We start from the raw sequence: 18,904 nt of genomic DNA, 5'->3' as shown, positions 1-18,904 counted from the left end.
CTTGAGAGTAATCCCCATTGGATGAAGAGGGACTTCTGAGAAAACATGCATAGGACTGCATAGGTTGCACATCACTTGGCAAAATACAGTGGTACCTCGTGTTGCGAACTGTCCCCCTTACGAATTCTTCAGGTTACGTGCTCCACTAACCCAGAAGTAGATGCCCCTTGTTGCGAACTTTGCCCCGGGATGCGAGCAGAGATCGCACTCCGGTGGCGTGGCAACAGCAGGAGGTGCCATTAGCGGAAGTGTGCCTCATGTTACAAGTGGTTTCTGGTTACGAACAGACCTCTGGAACGGATTAAGTTCGTAACCGTAGGTACCACTGTATGTAGATGTAGACCCAGTATCAGGAGTTGAATACCCTCCAACATTCCCTTGATGAAAATCAGGAGGCGAGTCAGCTGGCTTACACCAGAGTGTGGCTTACACGAGTTAGCTGACTCTTGCACGAGCACGGCACCACTGCAAGGGCCAATGCATCCCTGGGACACTCCAGGATCAAATCAGAAGCTGGGATGGCTTCTGTAATTTCAGGAATGTCCTGTTGTAACGGCTGGAGGGTATGGAGTTGACATCACAGGACTGAGGCTCATACTCCAACTGTCAGACGTCTAGCCCTTTCTTATTCTTCCCTTGCCTGTTCACCCGCTCATGTCTAGCTTATTAAGAGTGACAAAAGCAAGGGAACAGACCAATAGTCTCCACTTGCATAGCTTTCTCCTTCTGCCCAGAAGCAGAGGGCTGGTGACTGGCTATTTATGAGAGTGGCAAGGGGGAGAGGCCCCTATCAGGGAGGGGAACCAGCCCAGGAGGTGCCAGGAATTCTCAAGCCTATATTATGAAGTTAAATGGAAGTTAAATTCTATTGTAAATTTTATTGCTACCTAAACAACACAGCTACCATTAGAAGAAAGAAAGCTGCTATTACCTCTTTGTTTCTTTGTTAATTATATCCTCCAAAATAGAACAGGAGCTCACTGTTTTTTGTATTCATCCATCCATCCATCCATTTTATTTATTTATTTATTTTCATTTCAATTTTTTTTTAAAAGCATTTATAAGCTCCATTTAAAGACACACCCCTCCCATGGTAGATCACAATATCAACTTATGTAGCAGATCTGATCTAAGAAGGAAAACTGTGTCAAAACCTGTCATATTTGGCCAAGGGCGTTGCTTGGTTGATACAATGCATACAAACCCTTTAAACCCTTTAACATCCCTCTTTCTAAAATTTTCTATTATGTCTGTCTAGTCATGAATCTACTGAGCTGAAAGTGACAAGCTACTGAAAAATCATTTTGTCAGACCTCTTGTTCACCACAGTATCATTAGTAGTGACTGACTAACCGGTCAGTGTAGGAGTTAACCATCGTGTTCATAACCAACAAGTTACTTAGACTGAGGCGCCAAGCTAGAGTAAACAGATGAGACTTCATTGGCTATTTGTAGCCAGAGCCAACAACTTTAGGAATATAAGGGATGCTATTGGTTATTCATATTACCTCATCTTATTGTGAGCTCAACTGGAAGCTAGAATAGTTCCCTCCCAGTAAGCCAGGAGCAATGCAGCCCCACCAGCCACTACTGCTTCCTCCTATAATAATTTTCTTCTCTTACACTCATCTATTCTATTTCCAATTTATTTGTTGATGATAATGATGATACCTATTCATCTTTTATCTTTTCTGGCCCTTTTACCTCAGAGGAGGAATGCAATGCCTACTCTACTGAACTCATTTGTAAACTGACCACCTTTGCCCATCACACAGAGCATGGGGGGCAGGCAAGTTAGGAAGCGCTGGAGAGGCTGTGGCACTGAGCTCTACCAGAACGTGGCCCAAGGCCTAGCGATGGGTCTGAGCCCACTGTTTGAGAAACACTGGTACAGATTGAGTCTCGTATGTTCAGATGATGCCACCCATTTGTTTCATATAGATGTTAAACATCATGGGAGGAAAGATGGGACCCAGAAATAGAATCTTCAAGGGGTTAGTCTCCAATTAAAAGTGAACCACTACAAAGCAGTGCCGCCAATCCACAACTCAGAAAGCCTGCCCAACATGGTCAGCAGTATCAAAGGCCACTAAGAAGTCTAAGAAAATTAACAAGGTCACACTCTCCCTGCCTTTCCCTCAATACATGCCATTCTGCTGGTTGTTCAAGGCAGTTTCAGTTCCAAAACCTACTCCAAATTAAAAAGAATCTAGAAATCAGCTTTGTCCAAAAGTATATAGAGTTGCCCAACAACCACCCTTCAGCAACTACTATCAAGGAAGGTTAGGTACTGGTTTATTGTTAACTTCTTCTGGATCCAGGTTAGGTTTTTCATCAGAGGCCAAATCACTGTCTCCTTCAAAAGAAACTGGTCCCACTCTCATCTCCCGGATCCAACCAGACAATCTGTTTGTTAGAATGTGATGAACAATGATGGACAAGGTCAAGCATACAGATGGTTGGCCAGATTTGCTTACAAACCTGGACCTCAGCAACTGAAAGTTGCCCCTACAAATTAGACTTTAAAAACCACAGAATTGCAACAATATAAAAAGTAAACTCAAGACCATCTCGGAGCAAGGTAAACAGGCAAGGCAACATACATGTCAACAGTTCATAGTCTCAGCCACAGCTACAATTTGATATTCTGTTACTATGTTATGTGAGCAAATTCAAAATTTTGCATTCCAGTTCTTACTTCCAGCAATTGATTCCTATTAAGTGCTAATTACCATGAGTTAGAATAACTCTCGTCTAAATGTCTCATCATTATCCAAACTTCTGCAACTTTATTTACAGCATACTATAGCACCGTTATTTCATTCGTCCTCAAAAACCCATGAGAGAAGCCAGTACTATACCCCAGATTCTGGGGAAATGGATTGACAAATAAATAGACTTCCAACTGGACCTGTCTTAAGACAACGTACCAGATGTAGTAAAGAAATAAACTAAACAGACTGACACAAAGACTTGGGGCAGAATGATAGAGATAGAGAAAGGTGATAGCGTCAGCCATCATTGCCTGCGGCATAACTTGTACCTTTTTCTAACTCTCTTTAATCTCTGGCCAAACCTATAAAACTACTCCAGAAGGAATTCAAAGGCGGTATACATATTTGTTGTGGGCTTCCATTGCCTTAGCTTCAGTGAGTCATGCAAGGAAACTAGAACAGTTTTGCAACATTTTTAGAAGATTTGTTTGTTAACGTAAAGTGAAAAAAGGCAATATATAATCATAAAGGTGCTGCTGATATATATAGGCAGTTATTACAAAGATACTTGCTTCCCACTGCAGGAGGCAGTGGAAGACAGGAGTGCCTGGCGTGCTCTGGTCCATGGGGTCACGAAGAGTCGGACACGACTAAACGACTAAACAACAACAACTTGCTTCCCACAAGCAATTCCCTGCTTAAAAACCATATTTACAAGAACAGAGACTGCTTCACATTAGGTGCTTTTCACTCACTTTTTACATGGCATCCACACAATGTCATCATGCAGTCATTGTCATCTTGGTTTTTTCCTTGTGGTTCTTTTAAAAAAAAATTCCCCCTCAGGTGGCAGAAGTCTGACTTTGGTACTCTGGGGCAGGTACCATTTTAAGACAACCCCCTTTTTAATCACGTGATCTTTTAGTTATTGCTAAAATGCTTTTCCAGCTATTTACATTTTAATGAAAGGGAGGTATAGTGCTATAACACAACCATGCTGGCTATAAGTCAAGACCATCTTGGCTGTGAGTCCTTGAAGAGCTGTTACCTGCCTGGCAGACCTTTTTTCACCTGGCCTGGGGGGGGGGGTGTTTACAGAACAGACCCTTGGGCTGGGGTATTGTTTAGAGGCTTTCGCTGAGGATGGGTTGTTGCTGTTATTGATACTAACTTTTTCTATCTTTATTTTATATCTTATTATGATTTATGTGGAAATTGTTCCATTTGTTTACTTTGTTTTATTGTTTTATTGATGGTTTATGACTATTTTTGTTGTTTGTAATTATGTGAGTTTTTTACATGTCGTAAGCCTCCTTGAACATGGTTTTAACCATGGAAAGGTGGCATACAAATAAATATATGTTTGTATGCATGCATGCATGCTATAACATCATTTTTACAGAAAAATGTTTAATAGAAATCTTTTTGACCATCATTAACCATGTTGCTAAAATGGTGGAAACTGGAAAGTTAATTTTCTTTTAAAATGAGCATTCTAGCACTATAGCACCATAATACAGAAAGTAACATTAAAGTATGGTGGTGTTGGTAGTGCCATAACTCTATTTCAGCCAAGTATTTTAGCAATGCTTAAGATGTGGTCACAAAATGTGGGTCATAAAAGAGCTATAGTCAAAGTATACTGTCCAAAGTATATTGGACAGTGTAGGGAGCCACTCATCTGAAGCAGTCAGCGAATGTGCCTTCTCTTCAGCACTAAAGCTAAGCTCTCCTGGGGCTCTATGCTTTTTTAAGGGGCAAAGAGGGTTTTCTTCTGAAGCAATTTACTCAGGTCTGAAGCAAGGCTCTTCTTTCTCCTTTATTATATAGAATCTGTATAGCTTTTCATAACCAGACATAGATTGAAGCTACTGTTACTGTGCAGTTAAGTGAGGAAATGAACTCATTTATCCGCCAAAAATAAATTGTACACAAATGCCACAGACAAAAACGGATATGATTCCTTTTACAGTGCGCCTTACTTACAGTTTCATGTGCAACCACACTGGCAACTACACCACTAAGAATTTTTCCTAGCATCTCCATTTACAACGCTAAGGTATCACTGACAGCTGGCAGCTATGCTACTAAGTCTTCAACTTTTACTCTCACTTATAACATACTTCAATAACAGGTTTCATCTGAAGATTTACACATTCCCTCATTATCTTCCTGCTTTCTGGATGATTTATGATTCTGTCAGAATGTAGCGGTTTTGTTACAGATCCCTAGGAACCTATTATTTCCCTTCAAAGTTTTATTAGTCTCACTCAGTGTTATTCTGCTTTTCATCCCAGCAAAATCTATTTTAAATTAAGCTAACAAGACAATGAGTTAAATGAATCTCATGCAGACAACTGTGCTCAATGTGCAGTTGTTTGAAAACCAACTCCCCAACCCAGGTCGGGGGTGGAGCTAAAAGCATGGTCCTACTTCAATCCATGCCCTACATTGAGTGATGCATCAGGTTGCCCTGGTGTTATGGAAGAACATTTGAGCTAGGGAGGCTCCTCCCATCTACCTGAGCTTCAGGCTGTTGTGTAAGGCCCTAAGATTTTTGGCTACTTAGTTGGACAGTATTGTGGAACCCTACTTGTTAACTTTGTATTATTGTTAATTTATTGGGTGACTTTGTAGTTGTGTTTATGTTGTATACTGCTGTCAGCATTGGAAAAGGCAGGTGATAGAAAGAAAGGAAGATAAATTGCTTGTTTGGAACTTGCATGGTACTTCAACATAGAATTAGTTTTAGTAAGAATAAAAATTTAAAGTTTATATCTACTTTTTTCAGCAATCACGTCTGATTATTTCCTATATGAATGTGTTCTTTCTTCTTTCAAAGCACACAAATATGAAACTATAAAGGCCCCTTTGTCTTTACTTAAGAATAAAAAAAGGCTCAAAAGCCTAACTTACTTCATGCATGAATTTCACTCAGATTGAATAATGAAAATAATTATCTGTTTCAGAACAGATTCAGTTTTTGGTTTTCACAAGTTACATGCCTGCTGGGTCTGGGTTACAGGCACTGCATGGGGGAATAGTTAAAATCAAGCTATTCTTACAGCACATATCTTGCTACCTGACTGCTTTTCATCACTTCAGAGGGAGCTAGAAAGTGGATTTAAAAGTCAGAGGCTTTATTGATCGAACTTATTAACACTTTAAAAAAAACAACCCTCCTATTTGTATTCCAGGATATCAATATTATGGTTCTGACACATTACTGCTAACTCTGTTCCTTCTGCCTACGGATTTGCAAACTGTAAGTTCTTATTATTATGACCACCTTTCATGCACTGGTATGACTTTGAAAGTCTGCTAATGAAGAAAGTATCACTCCTTCTCTTCTCATTATTCTTTCACTTATTTTGTTCTTATTTTATTATATGAGGGGACAGCCAAACAGTTCTCCACCAAAAGAGAACAGAGATGCGTTTCGAATTTGGTTGGTATTTGGGCAGAGTAATCCATCTAGTAATCTCCTTGTATGCTGGGCAGCCTATGAAGATGGTTCAAAAACTGTGGTTAGTGCACAATGCTGAAATGAACTTTAAGATTGGGAAAATGAGAAACTGAGAGAAACTGAAATCGATAGTCACCCATTCCCTACTCCTGTCCTAGCTCAACTATACTGGCTACCAATTTGAAGTCTAGGGCTCCTCGACACAGCATTTCAATGAGAACAAAACATCTTCCAAAAGCTTTTTTTTAAATTCCTTGGTTATAAAAAATATCGAAATATCTGGGAATATAGTTACCAGCAGACTTAGTCAAGTTCATTAAAAAAAAAATCACAATAAGCTAAAACAAAATGTGATTTGGGGTTCTGGAGATCATTTCCCGTATCATGGATGCACATATTGGCTGTTAGGTTGTTTTGCACAATGCTCTAGATGCTACGTTTAGGTAGAATATGAAAATATTTTAAAACTTGAGAATATAATATATTATATTATATCAAAGTTTGTTATTCCCTATCTAATTTTTCATGAAGCTCTGTCTCTCTGTTCTGCTTGACATTTCTAAAGGCATTGACAGGGAAAAAGTGGTTCTTGGTGCATAATGCACTAAATCCTCTGACCACTGAGAAGCTCCCCCTGTCCCCACCCAATCCCCAGATAGGCTGCTCTGATTTCCCATGGCTGCTATTTACATTTTTTAACATATGCACATTAACTGCATCCATACAATTAACATTACGTCTAGTTTGTACACGGTACTTAGCCAGATGTATCAATGGTCTAACTCGGTATAAGGCAACTTCTTAGGTTCTTCTCAAGTTGTGATCCTGTATTGATGCACAGATTGTACACACACACACACACACACACATACACACACACACACCACTTTAATTGTAATCACTTCTGGTAGAACTGCAATTCCCAGGGAGGAGGGAATTACTACAGTTTAAATCTGTAAGATAATTATGGGTTTAAACTATGGGTTTAAACTATAGTGCTATTTTTAATAAATGAAACAGGTCAACTGAAAAACAATATTTTATGTGTTACTTTAAATACACAATGATTCAGTTAATTACTAGTAACATCTGCTAAATGTTACGTGATTAAGATGGCATTGACCTTAAATTATTAAATTGCCGCATAGTTCTTTTTTTAAAAGTCACTCTCTTTATATGGCTAAAACTGGACCATATCTTATTACTATCTAAGAGTAGAAATCTATGTAACTTGGAAAGCTTTCTGTTTTCACACAGAGATGCCAATCCAATATCACAGTTTCTGTCCTACTGGGGGGAGGAGTTAACTACCACATATTACTCAGGGAAACAAACATAGCACTTCACAAAGGCTCATTCTTAATACACTGGGGTATTTGTCACTAAAATATTTATAGAATATTTTAGTAAAAGACAACACCTCTAATCTGAAGATGTAACCCTAATTCCAGATGTTGTGTACATTCACTGTTTCCTGTACAGTATGCACATTTTATGTTCATCCTGGATACAAATGAATCTCATGAACATAAAAGTTATGTCATCCCAAATCCTACTGGATTCATTTTCATTTTACTTATTTAATATTCTCTTAAGTGTGCTAACTATTTAATTCAGGTTAAAATCTTGAAACCACTTAAGGTTAATAGTACTGCAATCCATGATAACAGCTTAAAAACTGCTGTTTTATGTGCAATTTGTCATGGCTAGAACATGTGACCTTTTTAATAATACTTTCGTTCCTTGCTCCTGAATGGGTCAGAGAGAAAACTGGGGAGAGACCTGGCACACAAATCCTTACTGAATAGTAACTGTTGAATTACTGGACCAGTTTTAGAAAAAAAATAAGGATGAAATCTGCATTTATGTGCAAGTTATTCAGCTTCTGACAGGCATTCCTTCAATTTGGCTGCTCTTTTGAAGGATCAGTCACACTGCAATATACCGAAGACACACCATAAATAAAAGTGACGTTACGAAAACACAGTTTGAAGAAACTTTTTAATTACTCCCCTGGGCACCATGAGTTGTGTTTAACATGCTGAAAATAAAAACAGCAGTAAACAAAAGTGATTCTGAGGAAGAGCAGAACGTGAAAAAGCCAAGTTATTTTGACTTACTTTTATTTCAGAAAGAAGTTTCCATTGCTTCTGTTGTTCTGTTATTGGCTGACAGGGTCACGGGACCTTGTGAACTAAAATAGAAAAGCCTCAGCAGAGGGAGACTGAAGCAGCAGAATGCCGAGGAGAGAAATGAACTTTAAAACATATAATACACATGAGCTACATTGGCCTGTAAAGTTTGTAGAGAAAAGTTCAGTTTTCTTCCACTGAAGTAAGGGCATCCAGTGTTAAAACCTCTCAACCATCAACCTTGGGCAATTTGTTTTTTAAAGTCCTGTTAAATTTGAGTTAAGGGTTTTTTTCCTCTCCTCTGCACATTGCTGTTTGTGTATTAGGAACATTTACAAGGCCTATTGAGCCAAATTGGGGCTCCAAAACAAGAATGACCGCTCCCCGCTTAAAACGGGGGGCGACCTTTGCGTGGACGCGCGCAGCCCTGGATCTGGAGCGGCCCCATCAGCATAGGCTTGGCTTTGCCTTCCCTCAGGTGGGATACCTGGAGGTCTCCGCCTACCTCAGTCAGTTGTCCAATCCCACCTGGGGGAAGCGTTGCCAAGGAGACCAGGCCAGGTAGGGGAGGGATTACCTGCCCACACAATAGAGGGAGGATCTTACCTGGGAATCCTCACTTGGCTCCAGAGCTTCTCCCACCCTACCCACCCTCAGTTAATGTCTTCTTTGCAGGTTAACTTTTCTTCATAGGTTTTACAGGTAACTTTTCTTCACAGGTATGCGGGCGCTGCTACGTTAAGGTCGTTGTTAAAGGGCCGGAAAGGAATTTCCCTGCATTGGCAGGTTTCGCCTTTCCCGTAGCAAAACGTCACAACTTTGGTGGTATCAGGCCTTGGGCAGAATCCTTTAGTCCATCTTCCTCTTTGCGGCGGCGATACCAGGGTTCCCCGTTAAAGGGGTTTCTGAAGGGAGGCTTTGACCGTACGCCGAAAGGTCGTCATTGCTCTCCCCTGCGGCGGCGGCGTAACGGGGGCGGCTATCTCTGCTTGAACATATGTTCTCCAGAGCCGGCCCATTCCCCCCCCCCACACACACACTGGATAACCCTGAAGCTCCCTAGGTCCCCGGCTGGGGACTGGGGAGAGAGAACGCCCAATGCCTGAGCCAAGGTCTACCCACATTTGAAATTTAATAAAGTTGTGGCCAATTTAATCCCATAGCACGTTGTCTTGAGTCGTTATTCCACATGACGGGGGGGACCGCTCGCGATCTGGGGACTCCGCCTGTCCACGCAATAGCCTAGAAGCAAACTCATTTCAGAATTATGTAGAGTCGGACATGACTAAACAACTAAACAACAACAAATGCTTCACCGTTTCCAAGAGTACCTGTTGCAGTCCCACTTGCAGTGACCCCTTTCCCAGGAGCTAGTCCTAGTCTAAGAAGATGAACAAATGAGACAAGAACAATGTTCTGGGATTTGAAATTGATTCCAGATATAGGTAGCATTTGGCTTAGGCATTAGGTATGTATCCCTCCCAGCATCCTGGTGGAAGGCTGAGGCATGACAGGGTTGATCATGGGATTAATGGGTCCATCACAAGATGCAGGTCTACACGGATAGCCCTCCCACGCCGCTGAAGGAAGAATTCCACCCCAGTGCCTACATCAGCTAAAGTTGTGACCATTGCTACGTGGAGGGCAAAGCCTGCAAACGGGGCGTATCTATTTGCAGGCAAATTCCTTCACAGCTCTGGATACGGCAACTATTAAAGAACCAGAGCAAGGCCATTAATCACATAACCTAGAGGAAAAAACATTAATATACAACAAGTCCCAAAGCATGAAAGGGAGGCAGGGATGGGGGGATGTGTTCATCGGCTGACCGCAGTCCCAAAGTCAGGACAGCCTGTCTTTTAAATCCAGAGGGTGGACTGTGGTGAAGCCTGCTCCACACTGGTTCACTCCTGAGCCCTGCCCCACCATGGACTGGCATGATTGGCTGGAATTCAAAACTGGGACTGGCAGGAACTCCCGCCCTACTCCGTGGCCAGCACGGGGATTTCCCAACTGCCAGTTGTCCAGCCCAGCATTGCTCCCAGGGGTCAGGTCGCAACAGGCCACAACTGCCACCTACCCCAGGACTGGGTAAGCGGCCATTATTAAAACTTTGCTTTGACAATTTTATGTCAATCATTAGGTCCTTCATTGAAAAAAAATATTTATTTCTTGGTTAAAAGCTTTCATGGCTCAGTCAATGGGGTTTTTTTACTAAATGACAAGACAGCTGTATCTTTGTCTACTGTTTTAATAGTTAATTGTTTTATATTGAGATCATTTACAAAGCTATTGCACATGCCTGCCTTGCCTTTGTATTATTTAATTCAAAGGATTGCTGCAGATTAAAACATGAGAACAGACATGAGGTAAAACTGAAAGGATCCCAACCTACACATTACTCTGACATTCAATCAAGTTAAATTCAGGTAGCTACCAAGTTAGAGACACCATTAATTTCAAGGTTATTTCTGAATCATAGAACTCAGAAAAATCTGGGACTTCCGGGGTGGCGCCATCGGCAATGGCGGACTCCCTCTGAACTGGAGGGACTAGCTCCGCGCGAAACGGGTCTTTTCCGCTACGGCGAAGCGGGGACCCTTTTAAAAATCACAGGCGGATGAAGCCTGTGACCATGGGACTCGGCGGGCACCCTTAGCGCCCCCCCAACCCGCAAAGGAACCCACTAACGGGCTCCGAAGCGAAGAGGGGGAAGTGGCGCGGTGCTGCAAGTCAACTGCTATTTCCGTGGAGCGAAGCTGCATAGCCGTTGCCGGAGAGCGCTGCCTTTTTCCTGGGACAATTTGGCTTCTAAAATAAGCACCCGTGAGTACTTAAACTTTGAACAATTGGTCTTTAAATAAGGACTTGCGAGCAGAAAGGAATTGGATTTAAAAATTTACTTCAATTTGGTACTGAAACGGGAAGGTCTAAACAGGAAGTCAGCCTTCCGTTTCTTTGTAGACAGAATAAAGCAAAGACAACATAAACTATAGCTCAGAAAATCGCTTCTAAAGGATTGGCTTTCATCATTTAAAATCCTCGAACCCCCCTTTGGCAGCAGGAGAAGAAGGGGGATCTTTTTCGGACTGTTTAAACCTGCAGAAGTGAGTTTAAAGTAAAGTAACTTTCCACCGTCCTGATCCTGGAGCGGCGTGTCAGGACTGACGTTGGAAGCTCATTGACCAGAGACAAACGTTTTTGACAGATAGCTAAAAGAAGAGAAACATAGTGATTCCACTGTTTCCTTTCGCATTTTAAAGGAACAAATATTGACAAAATATCTCAAAAAAGAAACTTTGTTGCAAGAACAATTAGAAGTTTTCCCCCTAGAGGGAGACTGGGAAATTGTAACTAATTCCAGGGAGCTTGCAGCTGTCACAGATTACAATTGTGGGAAAAGACTTATGACCTTGTAGGACAATGTATTCAGAAGCTCTGTTGTGTGCTCTCTGTAAAACAAATGCTCTACTGGAACAGTTAACTGAGAAGACAGATTTGATGACTAATGCGGTCAGAATTTTTGAACAGGCAGTGGGAAACTATATGGAGCCCACCCAGGAATTAAATCAGGAGTGTGCCCTGACAGAACAGATGAGAAAAGAGGATGTTGCGGAATCTTGGGCGCCAGAGATGGAGGGAGCTGCGGCCCAGCAGGAACATGAGCTTTTGGATTTGACAAATGAACTTGGAAAAAGCCAGATTAGGAAAGATAAAGTTTGGACTGATTTGGAAATGGGGGGTTGGATAGACCCCCCTATGTAGGGATGTTTGGACTTTCCGAGTCTGGCAATGGGCCGTGAGAAGTTTGGAGCTGTGGGGGCTCTCAATTTTGGAGGGATTCTGAAACATGTTTTTAAATACTACATGGAGTTTAGTCTGGACTATGGAAAAGGGGCTGATTTGTTGAAAAGGGTCAAAAACATTACCAAGCTGGAGTTCCCACGAGTGAAAGGTGAATATGAAGAAGAGCTGCGGAAGGGACATGGAAGGGACTTAAGGGCCTCGGATATAAGGCTACCAGGTTAATGCGCTAGATCGATGGGATAAAAAGGACTGACAAAACCCGGGACCAGGAGGAAGGGACGCTGGATGAAGATTGGATTGTTTCTATTTCTTTTTTTTATCAATAGGATTGTTTTATAAAATTGATGACTGTTAGAAAAATGTTGGAACGAAATTACTTGGCTCTAGCAAAAATGTTTAAAGAATTAGGCAAGAATATTATGGTTATGAGAAGTGGGTAAAAATAAGATTTAAGTTTTAAGTTTTAAGGTTTTTTATAAGATAAGATGAAAATAGATTAAGGTAATGTAATGGCAGAATATTATGAAATATGGAAAGGATTTGCTGTGATAATTATTAACTGGGATACAAAAAAAGGGAGGAGGAGGAGGTCAAAGAAAGAAGGTAATGAAAGTTGAAGTTTTGAGAATGTTGGTTTTATTTTTATCTGTTTGTGGTGTATTTTTGTTTTTTGAATTTGTATTGTTGGATGTGGTTTGTTTGTTTTTTTTCCTCTTTTTTGTTTTTTTCTTTTTTCTTTCTCTGCTTTGTCTTTTTCTGTAATTTTAAAAGTTTTCAATAAATATCATTAAAAAAAGAAAAGAAAAATCATCTTCTTCCCAGTGAACTTTTGGAGATTCTGCAAAATATATTAACATCATGAAGGTAGATTAATGCACTTTTCTCAAGAAAAGGTTTGGGCATCCTAATTTATATTTTACCCCAGTGATTATTCAAGTTTCTTCTGAACAAACCTGCTGCATCCTCACATTTATGAAACATAATTAAAGGGGTTTTTTTAATGTCCTTTGATACAAGTCAAATGGCAAGCTAACACCATAACAGAAGTTTTTGGAAGGATGTTCATAATCTCAACCTGTATCATGTTGAGCTTATTTTTGTGATCCATAGATCCTGTAAAAATGGTGTGCCCAGTACCATCAATAATTGCCTTTCACTCTCTTAAATGAAGTCCAAAACATACTTATTAGTAAGTCCCATTGGACACAGTGCAAAGGAGTTTCAGGAGTTTCAGTTTCAGGAGGATAGCACTCAGTGGGATATATGCAGAGGGAAGGAGGTGCTCTTGTGCAATGGAGCTTTCCATTTGATTTCATAACCGATGGACAGAATTAAAATATGCAAAATTACTCCAGGTGCCTTTACCACTCAGGCACTATGTTGCATGAATTCAAGCCAGATTATTATGTTACTGCAGTAACATGAGGGCTGCCAGTCCCATGCCACTCTCAGAGAATAATCATTTCACCCATACCTCACGACATTAAAAAGGTTGTGTGAACTGGCCTTAGTGTTATTCTCACTGATGCATCTATTTGGCCCCATTTTCTGCTTGTACCAGCCAAAAATGCTTTGGCATTTCCTCCTTGTGATATGCAATGTTACTTGTCTGCCAAGGAACCATTCACAATAGGATCTTGTCACACTTAAGCTAGATAACTGGCCACACTCAATTCAAAAGGAAGCTTTCTTCAATTTCATTAAAGACATTACTTTTATTTTCATTTAGGATGAGAATAGGGAATTCTAAATCTATCCCCAAACAGTAGAACAAGATTGACTAGCTGTTCCATGTTCACTTACCACACATACATATTGAAACATATCAGCTCTCTTTAATGATAGGATATAATTATTTCCACATTGTTGTGAATAGCAAATCCCTATTACTGAGTATTTTTGTTTAAAAGGCAGTAAAATCTCTTGGTAACACAACAAATTTTCTGCTGATCATTCTTTAATTTTTACTATATGACAGTAGCCAAGAGCAATATCCTCAACCTATTAGATACTATCAATAGCAATGGATTCAAAGACAAGTGTGTTGTGAAACAGAATGGGCATTAATACAGATCTGGAGAGTTATCTAGTTTAATTTTGCATATTAGTTATCTGAACATTGATCTACACTATACAGTAGTACCTCAGAAGTTGAATAGAATTTGTTGCAGAAGTCCGTTCGACTTCCAAAATGTTCAGAAACCAAGGCGCGGCTTCCGATTGGTTTTCGATTGCGCAGGCACGGCGGAAACAATAGCGAAAGCTGTGCCAGACGTTCGGCTTCCCAAAAATTGTTCAAAAACCAGAACACTCACTTCCGGTTTTTGATTTTGGGAGCCGGAACATTTGATTCCCAAGGTGTTCAGGAGCCAAGGTACAACTGTAGATACAATGGGCACAATTCAGCCAAAGTTTAAGAAGGTAGGACTACTCTCAATATTCACAAGTAGTGGATATGCAATGGCGGGGTGGGGTAGGTTGGGAGAATTACCCTCGTCTGTAGCCTCCCTCGAGGATATTTCAGAATCAGAGGGTGCTGGCCGGCTGACCCTCTGGTCAGGTGGTGGTGTTGCTAAATGAGAGGTCTGCCAAGAAGAAAACATCCACCATTCATTTGACAGAGGCTGGGGGGCCAATTTGGCATGTACAACTGAAACATGGGTAGATGGCCTGAGCAAAACCAGCTGTGTCCACTTGGGTACTTGATGCAGCACTAGCCAAGTTCAGAGGGACAGAGTGAGGGGGTGGGTTGTCATCCGTAAAGAAATCATACTGAGACTGGGTTTGAAAGATTTTTGTGGTGTTGGGCCAAAGAGACAGAACAGGGATGCTATTAGTGTACAATTACCTTACTGTGATACAGTCTCTCTAACCAAGCTGGTGGAATTAAGTCTCAAATGTAGTTTTAGAGAACCCCTTCACCACAAGCTATGTCAGCCTCTTTTATAAACTGTTTCATTGCTATGCAGGATGGAGGATGTGATCACGGTTCCTCATTCTCACCTTTACTTTATTTATTATGATTTCCCACACTTTCTATTTTTGTTGCAAATGTATGTATTAAAAGAATATTAAAAGCCATACGGGATCAGACCAAAGGCTTATCTAACCCAGCATCTTGTTATTCAAATGGCGAACCAAGGCATGAAGTAGAGATCCATTTTGGCTGAGCAGTGGCAGGCCAGAATAATAGTCTTATTCGATGTAAATCAATACTTGTCTGAGAGAAGACTTATTTATATTTGCCCCTGTAAGAAGAGGTCATAATTATTTTACTTGCAAATTGTGGGCTTTGTTGAATGATAGCTTGATTCTATATGCAGTCATGGAGAAATTCTTAGGTAAGATTTCACCCTAATTTACCCACCTTATACATGTATAACATAGCACAAAAAAGAACATTTAATTAAGTATAAAGTACATCTGCAGCTCTCATAATTAAAGCTTTGCTAGGGCAAAACTCTCAAGAGAAAGCATGTACAACAAAATCTCCTTGATTTTATCTCTCCTTTGCTGGCAACAATAATCTTTCTGCAGTTAAATGCTTTTAAGTTGTGAAGCTTGAGCGACTGTATACACTAAGAGGTCTATTTGTTAACAGCAGTTTTCTGTACAAAAAAAACCACCAAAACACTATTCAATTGCTTAATCCATGGCTATTTTTCCATGCAAAATTTATTAGGGTTGAAATGATGAGTCTGAAAAGTCACTATTTCAGTCTCATGCAATTTTCACAGGTGAGCTGGACCTTTGAGTTAAATACCACCCATAACAGTTTAATGGAATAATTTCTGAAGACAGTATAAGAAAGCTGCAGTAAAAAACCCAGCCTCCTGATGCAAGCCTTTTGAAATTCCACAGTGTTTTTCATTGCTTGCTATTTTATTTTCAATCAGGGCTGGGAAAGGCAACTTTTACTCTCAATCCTACCTTCTAGAGGTCCTTTCCCTAGAAATCTGCTCCTTCTTCCCATCTCTGTGTTTGCATGTGACTGTGCTTAGACATGTACTGTATTTTGGCTCTTCCCTAACTTAGCCTTTCACTAAGTTCATACCAGCTGTATGTTACTGAGGCCAAGTTTACAATGCGAGGCCAGAGAGCAAGATCAGACTAGAGTGCTGAGCATGTCTTTCCTCCAAAACTCCATACTATCGCCTCCTCTTCTTTGTTTGCTTCTTGAGTTTATGTTATATGTGTGCTAGTTTGGTCATGGTTAGAATTATTAACTAATTAACCGAAACGGAAGAAAAGTGTGTCTGTATGTGTGTGTATCTCATATTTTCCACATCACCATGTTATAAGTGCATATTTTGCTGAGCTATTGCAGTATTACTTGTGTATATTTTGATCATGAGTATATTCAGTAAAAAAAAAAAAAAACATTTTAAGACATGTCATTTCCAAAAATCCACGAGACTAGAACATTTGTATGTGAAACACCCGTCTACCAAGGAGGCTTGCTGAGACACGTCCCCTGTCAACTTATACTAGATAGCCATTGGTAGGTGACTGCCTCAAAGCCTTAGCCACCGCCCATTTGCATTATGGAGATAGTGGTGGCCTGCTGTGCAACAGGGTTGCAAGCAATTGCTGAGATTAAGGGAAGCACTTCTCATAATGTGCTTTGAGCACTCTCTGTATAGATAAAAATAATAAATGAAGGGCTATATGAATACGATGTACTATCATCAGTATCACACAGGCTTAGTTCAATGGTGCTTTAAGTATGACAGAACAACATGGAAGCAGCTTTTATGTTGGTTACAGTGTTGCTTTTTCAAAGTTTGCAATCATGTAGGCAGAACCAACTACCTGCGTATTTATTATGAAATCATCACTGGGATGGAATCATGATTTTGTGGTAAGGATCACAAAAGGGTACCTAGAACTACACCTCTTTATGATCGTAATAGTTTTTAGCATTCATATAGTGCTTTTTTAAAAATTCAGTGCTTCACACACATTATACTGGGCAACAGCTGAAACGGAATAATTTCTCTCTTGATTTAATCTCTCCAATAGTAAGTTCAAGACCAAGTGTAGTCGTCCTCATCTGCATCTTTCTTTTTTAAAAATTTGGTGCATTCTCCCTCTGATATCAGTTACATTTGCAAAAATCATTCTGATGTATTTTATTATCATGTGTGTTGCCTCTGGAGGCAGGTCATGGTGCAATACCAAAAGAGAATTCCTTTTCAGTGGTGTTCCCCATACTCTAGAACTCCATCACTCTAGAACATCCACATGAGAACTTGGAGGTCAGTTAAAAGTTGGCATCAATGATCTGAGAATGCCTGTGCAAAAAGATAGGTTATTGAAACAAGACACCATGCGTGCCTATCACATTGCACAGGGAAGTTCATTCCACAAAGTGCATGCTACCATGTTCTTGCGGGATGGATTTCTGCAGATCACAACACTGTCAGCAAAGCATCATCTGATGACTGTAGTGATCTCACAGGTCTATTTGGGAAGAGACACATTTTCTTGGTTGTCTGCTTTTCAAATATGTAGTTTTAGGGATATGGACTGGGATGGTTTGTGGCAGCAACAGCATCTCTAGTGAAAGGAAGGGAACCAAGAGTTGGCCAAGGGAAAGAGGCAAACAAGGTAATAAATGAACTGGTTGTTGCCTTTGTACTTCCACATGACATTCCAGGCTCAACACTGCCAGAAAGATATTGACATGCTGGATGAAGTTCAAAAACAATAAACACAAAAACAACAAGTGAGTTGACCTATGGAATAAGAGTAAAAGGAGCCACAGAAGCACAGTCTGATTAAGAGGTGACTAATAGTCAACTCACAGTTGAGTTAGTCAATGTTAAAATGAATCAGTCAATATTATCTAGGAACAATAGTATGATAATGTACTGGGCATAAAGGAAAGTTTCCAGTTGCTTAAGACCTTTGATAAGGCAATGGACAAAAAACTGTTGATTTGTTTGTTTAAATGTTAGGGTTCATTATTGTTATTGTTCATTATTGTGTGTACCACTTTAAAAGCCAGGATGCATATCCTGACCTAGTTTTTACAGCTGTGTAGCAGGTGCTGATAAGTCACTGTAATTAGCTGATAAAGGTAAAGGGACCCCTGACCATTAGGTCCAGTCCCGGACGACTCTGGGGTTGTGGCACTCATCTCGCTTTATTGGCCGAGGGAGCCAGCATACAGCTTCCAGGTCATGTGGCCAGCACGACTAAGCCGCTTCTGGCGAACCAGAGCAGCATACGGATGTTGAATGGTCTCTTTAAATTTGAAGGTTCATTATTGTTCCACAAGATGTGTGTTTCTTTAAGGGCCAGAGCAAATAACGTGACCTAGTTTTACAGCTGTGAAGCAGTATAGCAAGTGCTGTTAAGTTGTGATTATTAAGCTGTTGGGTATAGTATATAAAGAGCAGCACCTAGCTCTCTCAGTACCCTGTTGGATGGGTTGGTGATTAGGTCATGCTTATTGATATATTATAATTAATGTAAAATGAGTTTTTGTTTTTGTTATTAAAACCTAGCAAAAGTTACTTCTGCATTCCTTGTAATGTGTGGTCTCCCCAGCACGCCTTCTGCAGCACAACTAATCTGCAAAACAGCCAACAACGGAAACGCCGTTTACCTTCCCACCAGAGCGGTACCTATTTATCTACTTGCACTTTGATGTGCTTTCGAGCTGCTAGGTTGGCAGGAGAAGGGACCAAGCAACGGGAGCTGATAAGTTGCTGTAATTAGCTGTGTCAGCAATTGTGAATGGTATATAATGTGCTGTATGTACCTTACTCTGCCTCCCT

The 18,904-nt window shown here is 40.5% G+C and overlaps 1 protein-coding gene across 3 annotated transcripts in view; it reads right to left on the bottom strand.

Annotated features, from left to right (window-relative positions):
• ESR1 (estrogen receptor 1) overlaps positions 1 to 18,904 on the bottom strand; it is a 204,434-nt gene that overhangs the window by 151,855 nt on the left and 33,675 nt on the right. Inside the window, exon 2 of one of the 3 annotated variants that reach the window (XM_080998375.1) lies at positions 8,301 to 8,366. The exons of the other annotated variants lie outside the window; for them this stretch is intronic. The gene's annotated coding sequence lies outside the window, so the exon portion shown is untranslated. The remainder of the gene's footprint in view (positions 1 to 8,300; positions 8,367 to 18,904) is intronic. 3 annotated transcript variants of the gene reach the window in all.

This window comes from Podarcis pityusensis (genome assembly GCF_964106645.2).
Source record: "Podarcis pityusensis genome assembly, chromosome: 3".
NCBI lineage: Eukaryota > Metazoa > Chordata > Lepidosauria > Squamata > Lacertidae > Podarcis > Podarcis pityusensis.
Note: the sequence above shows the minus strand (reverse complement) of the source record. Positions and strands in the feature narration are given on the sequence as shown.